Source organism: Pleurodeles waltl, chromosome 4_1 (genome assembly GCF_031143425.1).
Source record: "Pleurodeles waltl isolate 20211129_DDA chromosome 4_1, aPleWal1.hap1.20221129, whole genome shotgun sequence".
Taxonomy (NCBI): domain Eukaryota; kingdom Metazoa; phylum Chordata; class Amphibia; order Caudata; family Salamandridae; genus Pleurodeles; species Pleurodeles waltl.
In genome coordinates, this window is record NC_090442.1 from 371287046 (window position 1) to 371297918 (window position 10873).

The window sequence follows — 10873 nt, forward strand, 5'->3', positions numbered from 1 at the left end:
GAAGCATTCCACACACTCAACAACATAGCCGGCAGATATTGTACAAATCATCTGATGTCACTACAGAGCTTTTAATTGTGCACATTTACATGATTTGTACTCACCAACAGGGCCACCAATCACTATTCCCAGGAGGTCCAGCAGATCTTGCTCCCTGGTGATGAGGTCAGTCCAGCGGTGCTTCAGCTGGTGGTCATTCTTCTGGCTCTGATACACGTGCTGCAAGTGATGCAGGACCTTTCCCCACCGGATTCCACGTGCCTCGGTGTGATACCCCTGTATCACCCTACCCCCTGCCTCAATCATCAGTGGGAGGAAATGGCACACCAGCCATATAAACCCCCCAAGCTCCTTCTCACCCATCTTGCCAAGACGTGGCCTACCCAACATCTTAGCACCGAAAAGGGGAATAGGGAATAAAGAAGAACAAAGAAGAAAAGGGGGAAAGTAGAATGACAAAAACGTAAACGTAACAACTAAAAGAGCCCAACTATCCCCAAACTAGCACTACCCACAACAGACTCCCACAAAAAACAAAGACAATACAATACTGGACAATTGTACACAATAAACACTCAGACAGTATACAACAACAATTTTAAATAACAAACTAACAAGTAATGGAGCACACAGAAGACAAAAACACAGTTTCACTGGACAAAACTCAGAACACAGCCACACAGTCTAGAAGAATCACAGACTGCAAAGTGAAAGTGTAAGAACACCCACTATACATATTCTGTAAACAGGATATCCTATTACATCACTTCCTGGATAAAATGGCCGCCATTTTTATCGTTATGCGTCATATAATATGTGCGTATTTATTTTCGACGCACAGGAGTAAAAATTAGGCCGCATCCATATATTTGGAAATAGTCTTAACAGTTAACCAATTTTAAGGGCATAATGCGTAGTTTTTCGGGCATGAGCATCATTTTTTGACGCGTGTGCATCATTTTTTTTCACGTATGCGTCAAAATTTCAGGGCAGTAACTGGGTTTGGGTAATTTTGCCTTTTTAATGTAATGCTACATTTGTGACACAACTGAGATAGGCTGATTGAACCCACTTTGATGTTGACGGTGTATGGGCACATGTGAGACATCATACTGCTACAGACCATGATCCGCTACTTCCTTAACATGATTCTCACGCTTGGCTGATGCACTAGATGGCCATATGTGTGGCCTACATATATGTATTGCACAAATTGGGCATGTTTGGTGTCAGGCGAGGATAGCAAGGTGACGCACATAAGTACAATACCTCAATGCCTATGGCTCAATGTGTGTGCATTGGCTACTAATGTAGTTGTTTTTTTAGAGGTGTATGTTGTCACAGTTATGTCCAGGTCTCATCATGAGTCAGTTGTGCCTATTCCTGTATCTACTGAGTATCCTTTTGAGATCAATGGAAGTAAAGTCGATGAGGATATAAGAACCTACATGGTGATGGTCCCACCCTGTCACTGCAGCCGTGTTATGAGACTGTCAACAGGACAACCTTGGTGTGCTGAGTGAGATCATATGTCAGGAGTCATGTTCCAGCAGGTGTCATTACAACATTTGTACACAGGTTGGCCTGTAAACTTCCCACTGCATCTGGGAACATCATAGCCCCTGTGTTGATTAATCTTGCAGCTATTCTCTACGCACAGCCCATCAATATTTTGTGAGCAATGTGATTCTGCATGTGAACTGTCGGGGTCCTAACATGTGTGGACTTTTAATGCACATTATCTGAGGTTGCTGCTTCTGCTGGAGGCACCATACCCAATCCCTGCATACGGCCCTGGTATACTGTCACACCTTGTCGTTCATGCATTCATGAGAGCCAGACAAGGGATAGGCCATGATGTTGGTATTCAAAGACAATTTTACTAATATGGTACAGTTAAAAAGCAGATGATGCTACACAATGTATTTGGGTATGCAATGAGGAAGCACCTGACAAAATACCCCCTGAGGAATGTGAAGTTTGGTAACCCAAGTGTGGTACATATGTAGCCACAAGGGACCTTTAGGGTAACGCACAGACAGGTGCCAGTCAGGCTGACAGGATGCAGGATCAATCAGGATTCTGCAATTTCACCAGGTACATACTCAGTGGTCTGACTAAGAATGATCGGAGGAAGAACAGGGCAGTTGACAAGGAAAACTGTGTTTGTCCTGTGTTTTTGAAGGTGACACATAAACCCAAGGGCTGTGTTACTAGTAATGCATAACAGTGTATTTGATAAAATGGCAAATTCTATGCTATTCCAATCATCTGCATGGGCAGTGCATGTTGAAATGGGTGGTGTGCATGGAGGTGATCACAGGTGTGTGCTGCATCAGTTCATCACAAGTTCTGTAGGTGAGATCCGAGTTCAAATGGGCAACGGTACCTTTCACACGGGAAGCAATCTACAGGTGATAACAGGGCATAGAAACTACAAGCCAGTGTATTAATTGACCTGACGTCCATGCAGTCAGGTGTACTATGACAATGGCATAACATAGGAAAGGGTGTAGCACACTGGATGACTATTGTTAGTCTGTGTGTGTGGAGGAGGGAATATCAGGGTACACATATTACTATTCCAGGGACCTCTTCAGACAGGTGGGTTGAGACCAGGGGCATGGGTGTGTCAGGAGTTAGGAAATGGGCTGACATGTACATGTAATGTGATGTGCGCAATGCTTGTCATAGGTGTGGCACTTGTGCTGACTATGTTCTGCTTCTATGGAATTCTAGTCACAGATAGTCCTTGCAAAGATAGGTGCTGTATGACTTACTGCTGTGAAGGGTCTGGTCATACATTCCTGTTACCGATGCAATAGCACATCCACTGCATCATGTATGAGGCATTTTTTGACATTTAGTGACTGATGGTGTCTTAGTTGTGTGCCATATGCTGCGATGAACCATGTTGCCAACATGTATGTGTGAAATAGATGTGGTCCTCTGCTATTGCCCTTCAAAGGTAAAACGTACAGGATACATGTCATTTACATTGTGTGTATATGTGACTGGTGTATGATACGCATCACAATTGCTCAGGAAATTTCAGTGTCATGATCGGTATATCAGCAATGCTCCATGAGGCTACACTATTATTATGATAGTTAGAAATAAAGGTGAGCAAAAATGATTACCCAGACCATGATATGGTGATTATTATCTGTGTTTCTTTACATTAGTTAATGCAGTGGTGATGGTGAGTTGTTTTAAAAGAAATTGTTCACAATATGTTGGCGCCTACGCACTCCAGCAGCTGTGTTTTGTTGTTCCCCCTCATGTTGCAGGCCAGCATCCTCCTCTTCAGGCATGTGTGGCTCTGGTTCTAAGAGGTGAATGTTCCTTCGTATGCAAATGTTGTGCAGGATGGCACATGTTAGAATGATCCTACAGACCAGTTCTGGGGAATATAGGAGGCTGCCACCAGTGATGTCGAGTCACCTGAATCTCGACTTGAGGATGCCGATGGTCCTCTCGACTATGCTGCGTGTCCTCCTATGTGCGTCATTGTAGGCACGCTCTGCTGCAGTGCTTGGGTTGCCAAATGGTGTCATAATCCATGGCTGGATCCCATACCCCTGATCAGCTGAAAAAGAAAATGAATGGGATCATGTTGATGTAGCTTGCCCCATTGATATCAGATTGCATGGCAGTAGTTGTCTGTGACTCTTTTGTGTTATTGTGTTGATTCCTAGTCTTCTAGGATGTACCATCTGCATTGGGTTGTTCCCTTGGCTGAATAATTGTTTGCCTACTGACTGGTTGTCAGCAGTATGTTTTGGTATTTGCAGTACAGTGTGCACTCCCTCGCATTGTTACTTGTGATACAGGTGTCCCTGTGTCTTCACTGGGGGTGAGATGATAGTTCCATACACAGATTCAAATTGACAGTGGTGGTAACACGTTAGCATCTATGTACCCTGGACATCCCATACCTTTAGACTCATGCAATGGATTAATTTAAACATCTGTGAGCCGCTTATATTTTGCAAGGTGACAATTGGCCAAACCTCTCCATACGTTGTGATCATTGACGTCTTAACATTAGACTGTACACTAATTTCAGATGTGTGACAGGTTCACTGCAGACCTATAAAACATGGCTAGTGATGTCACGACCTCAGTGTGTTCCTGTCCACATGTTGCTGTCATGGTGTATGTGTTGTGAGTCCTAGAGGGTTGCAGTGCTGTGTGTATATAAGTAGGTTTTTGTACTTACCAACAAGTAGTCCATTGCCATGTCGTCCATCCTAGAAGTGTTGATTGATGGTACAGTGACGGAAGATGAATGAGTCATGTACACTCCCTGGATACTTTGCCACGATGTTGGTGAACAATCCTTGGTGATCCACAATGGCCTGCACATTGATGGAATGTGTGTGCTTCCTGTTGCGGTAGAGGTGTTCAGTTGCAGCAGGTGGCACAAGGCGTACATGTGTGCAGTCGATGGCACCAAGGACATGTGGGAAGCCACTAATGAGGTAAAACCCCTGTTTTGTCTCCTGCTGCTTCTGCTGTGTGTTTGGGAAGCAGATGTGGCGGGGTGTGAGACCAATGATGGCATCCAGTACTTTGGGCAAGAAGGCAGAAAATGATGGCTGTGATATTCCGCCAACCAGGGCGCCAGTGCTTTGAAAGAAGCCACTTGCCAGCATGTGAAGTACAGCTAGCAGCTTGGTTTCTGTTGGGATGGTGCGGGTGTCAGCAAGGTGGGTGCCAACTGTGGCTCTATGTTGCGCAGCAGCTGCTGAATGGCCTGCCAGTTCAACCTGTACCTCTGGATGATGTCATGTTCTCTGAGGCCATGAAGGGTTGTTCTGGTGTGGAATATTCTCTCCTGCCTTCTGCGCTCCCTTTGGGGTCCCTGATGGTTTTGTGGTAGCTGCTGTTGTTGTTGCTGGTCTCTGCGTCTGTGTGCACGCTGGATGAGAAGCACCTCCATGTCTCCCTTTTGCTGCTCTGCTGTTGCTTCTGTGTGTTCTCATTAAATACAGGTGTGTTTGCCCCATTTTAACGCCTGCCCTGACCCAGGCATTAATTATTTACACAAATCAGGCTGTGCGTCATTTTACGGCTCCTCCTCCCAGCCGTGCAGCATTTTTGCCCTGAAGCATGAATACGACGCACTGCCGTTTAAGTCATTTTTTGGACGGGAACACCTACCTTGGTTTTACTTCTGGGGATGAACCATGTGGAGGTTGTTTGGAGTGCAATTTTGAATGTAATATATAAGGAGGGCCTTTGAAAAGGCTTGGTTTACCATGTAGGGGTCAGATCATGATTTTACTGCTTAGAAACAAAAGTGAAAGATAATATATGGTATCTGCCCATCTGAGGTTCGGTTAGATTGGATGAAGTTTCGGTGTGGCATTTATTTATTGTGCGTTTTCCTTTTTATTTTACAGCTTTCCCTGAACATGAGGTCGGCATATTATATTGAAGACTGAACAGAAATGGCTAGATTGAATAGTAAGAGATCGGGTAGGTGTTTGAAAAATCTTTTTAATTTAGCAAGAATAAATGGTGAGATTTCAGGTATGGTTTTGAATAATCCTTTTAATTTAGCAAGAATAAATGGTTTTCAAAAAAGTTAACTAGTGAATGCAGATTAGGTGTTGGCGTGTTTTTTTTAAATATTACATTGCAATCAAGATTATTTTTCTCAGTTATTGTAATTAGGAAGCAGAATTAGGTTGTTTCAGTGTACTTAAAAGCTGTTTATCAACCCTGAAGAAACAATGGTGTCATGAAACATGGTTGGCTGTATTAAGTATAAATGACTGTTTGAAGAAATTATATTGAAATCATCATCCTGGATTTGAACACTAGATGCTCAAACAGAGTAAATGATATCTATAGAATGGAAGTGGACTGAATTAATTTTCAATCAGTGAAATGAATGAACAGAATAAGTAGAGATTAACTTTTCTTTTTCTCATACATAATTGTATTATTTCCATATATTTATTAAACACAGTGGCAGTTGCCACTGTGTAGTTATAGTTAGGTCAGAGGTGCCATAGGAAGAGTGATTTTTGTCCTCTGATGAATCTGCACAAAACTTTACAAAAAGGTGAATCCACTGCAGCTTCTTCCTGGAAGGTTTTGCACCAATCTGCCAATCATGGCCTTAGAAAAACCTGGGGTCCCAAAACATTGGCTTCCCAAGTTAACACCACAGGAAACTTTGCTCTCTGTTACAGAAAAAACAGCTGAGCTGAATTACACCAAATTAGGCAACACATTACAACTTTAATCAGAAGGTGAGCTTTTCTGGAGTTAGTGTAAATCTGTATAGCTGTTTTTGAGAAATTCCCTACTAAAGGGGTGCTCAAGTTGGGTCAATACAGGGCTCAGAGACTCTGTCTTGGTGTCTTGAAAATATAAACAATAAGGTATAAGGGGCAGGTATGGTTAACCTGAACCCTTCCTCACCCTCCGCATGCTCCGCAAGATCTTCCGCTGGATCCCCGCCGACACTAGAAAAACCGTGACCCACGCCCTCGTCACAAGCCGCCTGGACTACGGCAACACCCTCTACGCCGGGACCAGAGCCAAACTCCAAAATCGCCTGCAACGCATTCAAAACGCATCGGCACGCCTCACCCTCGACGTACCCCGCAACAGCCACATCTCCGCACACCTGAGACACCTGCATTGGCTCCCAGTCAGCAAAAGGATCACCTTTCGACTTCTCACCCACGCACACAAAGCCCTCCACAACAAGGGACCGGAATACCTCAACCGACGCCTCAGCTTCTACGTCCCCACCCGCCTCCTCCGTTCCTCTGGTCTCGCACTCGCTGCCGTCCCTCGCATCCTCCGCTCCACGGCGGGTGGGAGATCTTTTTCCTTCCTGGCGGCCAAGACCTGGAACTCCCTCCCCACCAGCCTCAGGACCACCCAGGACCACCCCGCTTTCCGGAGACTCCTAAAAACCTGGCTATTCGGGCAGCAGTAACCCCCCCTTTCCCCTAGCGCCTTGAGACCCGCACGGGTGAGTAGCGCACTTTATAAATGTTAATGATTTGATTTGAAGGCACATATGGGGGTCCAGAGGGACTGTCCCGATGAGCTCAAATAAAAAAAATAACTCAGCAGGTTCTACTGCACTCGTGGGAGCATGGGCGATCTTCCCATAAGGTACAATGGTACTCCCTCAGGAGCCACCTTACAAGCTTCAACCTACACAAGCTTCACACCCTATGGTTCTGTGGTTAAAAAATATATAGAGTATGAAATGTGGGATGGGTGTCTGCCAGAGGACAGGCTTCATTGGGGGATGGGTACAGGCGCTGTGGCCATGCAGTGTGCAGTGGGTGGATAGCTACAGGAGTTGAGTGCAAGACCTCTCATCATCCAACCCCCTGCTGTGCACAGCCTTCTGCCATGTAAAGCGAGGCTTTGACCACATGCAGGGAGTTGGCTGCTGCTGGTGGTGAGGTTGGGTGTGGAGTGCACACAAAAACATTTTTCTTCAGCTGCTGGCACTGCAGATGGCCCTTTCACATGAATACTAAAGAAAGTGAAAGCGTTTCTTCCACAAAATGACTTCTCTTCAAACCCTCATACTCTTGCTTCCAATGATGGAAATGCTCTGCTCCATTGCTTCACAGACTTCACACTAGAATCCATTAAGGGCATCCTACGAACTGTGGCACATTTCATCCAGTCATCCAAAGCTTGAAGAAATATGATCACATCACTCCTGTCCTGATGGAACTGCATTTGCTCCCCTTGCTGGCACCATCTTCAAAACATGCTGCATCATTGCAAAGACTCATGACCAGCAACCCTGCTTATCTTTCCTAGAAACTCACCATTGTTGGTCGTTCTTAGCACTTCAACAGCCAGAAAAAAGGAAAACCTATTCATCCAAGACCTGGAACTACATGCCTGTATCCATCAGAACCACCCCAACACTGCTTTCATTTTTTAAAGAGCTGCAGTTACAACTCTCAAGGATCACTACTTCACAATGTATTAACAGTATCTCTTATATTAATCTTAGTTTTATACTTGTTGACCCTGTACAATGCTCGGTTGGCTTTTGATTAAGTTTCTGCTACAGAAATACCACATACATACAAACATAATTCCAGTGCTTAATTTGTATATGAATAAGTGCCAGAGCTTAATTCTTGCTCAGAAGTCTAAGGGCAGTGGTTCTAAAGGTTGTAATGCTGAATACCTGGACTTCAAAGTCTTGGTTTCACCTCATACCTCTTTAATCTACCACCAGACACTTCTTGCTTCTTTATATAAATCTTGCATGCTATTTTTCAGGGGTGGGTGGTAAATTGCGATCCAGCGGCAGATTTCACAGAGTTTTATCCAATCGAAGCTCTGCTTAGAACACAGATTTCGGCTAAAACTCTGACATCTGCCTCACGGTGGAGTTTATCGCCCACCCCAAGTAACAAGATGGCCTAGACAGGGGCAAATGCGGATTTCATAGCAAATCAGCACTTTGCAATTCTCTGCGTCTTCAATCTGATTGGTTGAAGTACTCTTGGTGTTCCAATCGTAGGTCACCTTAAACATTATTATTTAACAGTACCACCCACTCACAGATGACTCTGATGATACCTTCAGCCACAAAATTGGTTGATGCACGACTCGGTAGTGCCCACGTAATGGACTAGTGACATACACTGAAAGATTTGGCACGTAGAGCACAAATGGTTTTACAGAACAGCAGGTGGCATAGAGCGGAGCCAGGGGGGATTAGGACAATTAAAAGTGAGTACTGCTGTAGATTGATTCTATCTTTATTCAGCCCTGTGTCAAACTCCAAAGTGAAAAAAAAACCTTTGTAATGGCAGCAGGTCTACCTTGATTGTGCAAACAGAGCAATGTGCACATGTGCACCGGAATTTGTATTCTGTATGTTTGTAGTGCTTATGCTAGCTTGGGGAATAAAAAGAGTGTACAGATATCTGAGGCTCAGCATGAGACATTACACAGAGTCGCAGTACTAATAATGTGCACATTTGCATTCATGTAGAACAGACACTGCAGAACTACAGATTTTGAGTTATGATTTGGTTATGTTGTAGTTGCTTTAAATTGTTTACTTTTTTCCGAAAGCTGGAGTTTTGTTCTTAGCTGTTTTACTTCATCTAGCTGTCGGTGCCATTGTGAGGCTGTGAATGGAAGTGAGAGGGCGTAGTTTAATATTACATATTATAGACGTGAAATGCTTATGATTAACAATGCTGCATTAAATAAAATATTCATTGAAACACATTCATTAACGTAAAGGATTTTCATGTGTGTAAACTAATGTCAACTGTAAAAAATAATCGTTCATAGATTGCCAAAGCTGTGCACATTAAAACGCATAAGACTGCATTCGTTAGAATCATATATCTTAAGTTAGCGTGAGTCAAAGGAAAGCTGTGTAGCTCTCATATTAAAGCGTATTTTTCTGTCTCTTCAGTGTACTGACTTGCAAAAGACCATGACCCAGCGATTGTTCTTTTCTTCACTAGTTTGCAACATCCTCCAATTCTCCCATCCGCATGTTAGTAGCTTCTAGCATAACAGATATATACTTCGAAACATTAATGGACACTTCCAAGGACGATGAAGCGAGAAGAAGAGAACTTTTGACCTGATATGTGCAAAGTCGATGAAGTAACCCCGGATGAGCCACCTACGAAAATACGTCAATTATAAAGACCAATTAGAGTTTAGGAAAGTATCAAGAAATGACAAAATGCATTACTTAATGTATAATTTGATAGGTTACCATTGGTGGGGTGTATTGACTGACCAATAGAATTTTGGGGGAATGTATCACGAAAAAGGGATAAAAACCCATGACACAGGAGACAAACGACATTAGGTAGGGAATGATATCGATTGCATCCCGAAACTCTGTCACTCTATTTGGTGATTTGAGACCTAGATAAAACCATCCTTGCCCATAGACTGCCCCATTACACTTTTCTCCTTATGAGGAAAGTGACCCTTGCCTTTAACTTAGATAGACTGACGGTGATCTAACTGATGTCCTGAAGACGAAGACTGATCCTGTATGCTGACCTATCTTGAGGAGGGTAATGATAAATGTTGCTAATGAAATCTACTTACTTGCTTTTCTTTCTAGGTACCAACTGCTGTATGTTTTTTAATTAGAGACCTTAATTAGATGTTTTTCCAAATTGATGTTCTAAATTGTTTTGCATGAAGTCCAACATGCTAATGCTAATTAGAGGTTAGATGAGGCATCCATTTCGACTGACAAACTGACGTGACTGACTTGGTGCTATGCTGAACTTGTATCGCTAGAAGGTTCTATGTATTACGATCTGCTTATAGCCAACTGATTGTTTATGTTTCTGATCTTCTCAATATTGAAAGTCTATCATGATTGTCATCTTGTGATTATGCTTATTTGCTTCTTGATTTTGAGATTGACGCATTTGCTATTAGATTGTAATCAATAGGGAATAAAACTCATAAAACTTCATTAAGGTGTGATTATTCATGACTGAAAGGTCATGGTTGCGCCAAAGGTTTATTAATGTCTAAAGTGGGATATATTTTGGTACTAACTATTGATAATGTTATTGACATATTAATCGATATATTGATCAGTTGTCTCGTCCTGCGGTGTCTCACCACTGGGTCCAAAGATTCATCGGCCTAAAACGAGTCCTGATGTGTAAAAATTAACATAGACGGACGCGTTAACAGTTCTGGTAGCAGAGTACGGTTTGGCCCTTGGGGGGGCACTAGGACGGAGTTTCATTGTTTAATTTGTTTTTCAGTGACAATGCAATTTGGAGAGATGATGAGTTGCTAGATTCGCCATGGCTTTCCCGGGATCTCGGAGCCTGCCTAAATGAGTTGGGAATGTTCT

General features: G+C 43.2%; 1 long non-coding RNA gene across 2 annotated transcripts in view; it reads left to right on the plus strand.

Annotated features, from left to right (window-relative positions):
• LOC138288514 (uncharacterized) overlaps positions 1-10450 on the plus strand; it is a 35737-nt gene extending 25287 nt beyond the window's left edge. For both annotated transcript variants that reach the window (XR_011202427.1, XR_011202426.1), the window contains 2 exons: positions 5409-5484; positions 9446-10450. This is a non-coding gene — a long non-coding RNA (uncharacterized lncRNA). The remainder of the gene's footprint in view (positions 1-5408; positions 5485-9445) is intronic.
• Positions 10451-10873: the final 423 nt, after the last annotated feature.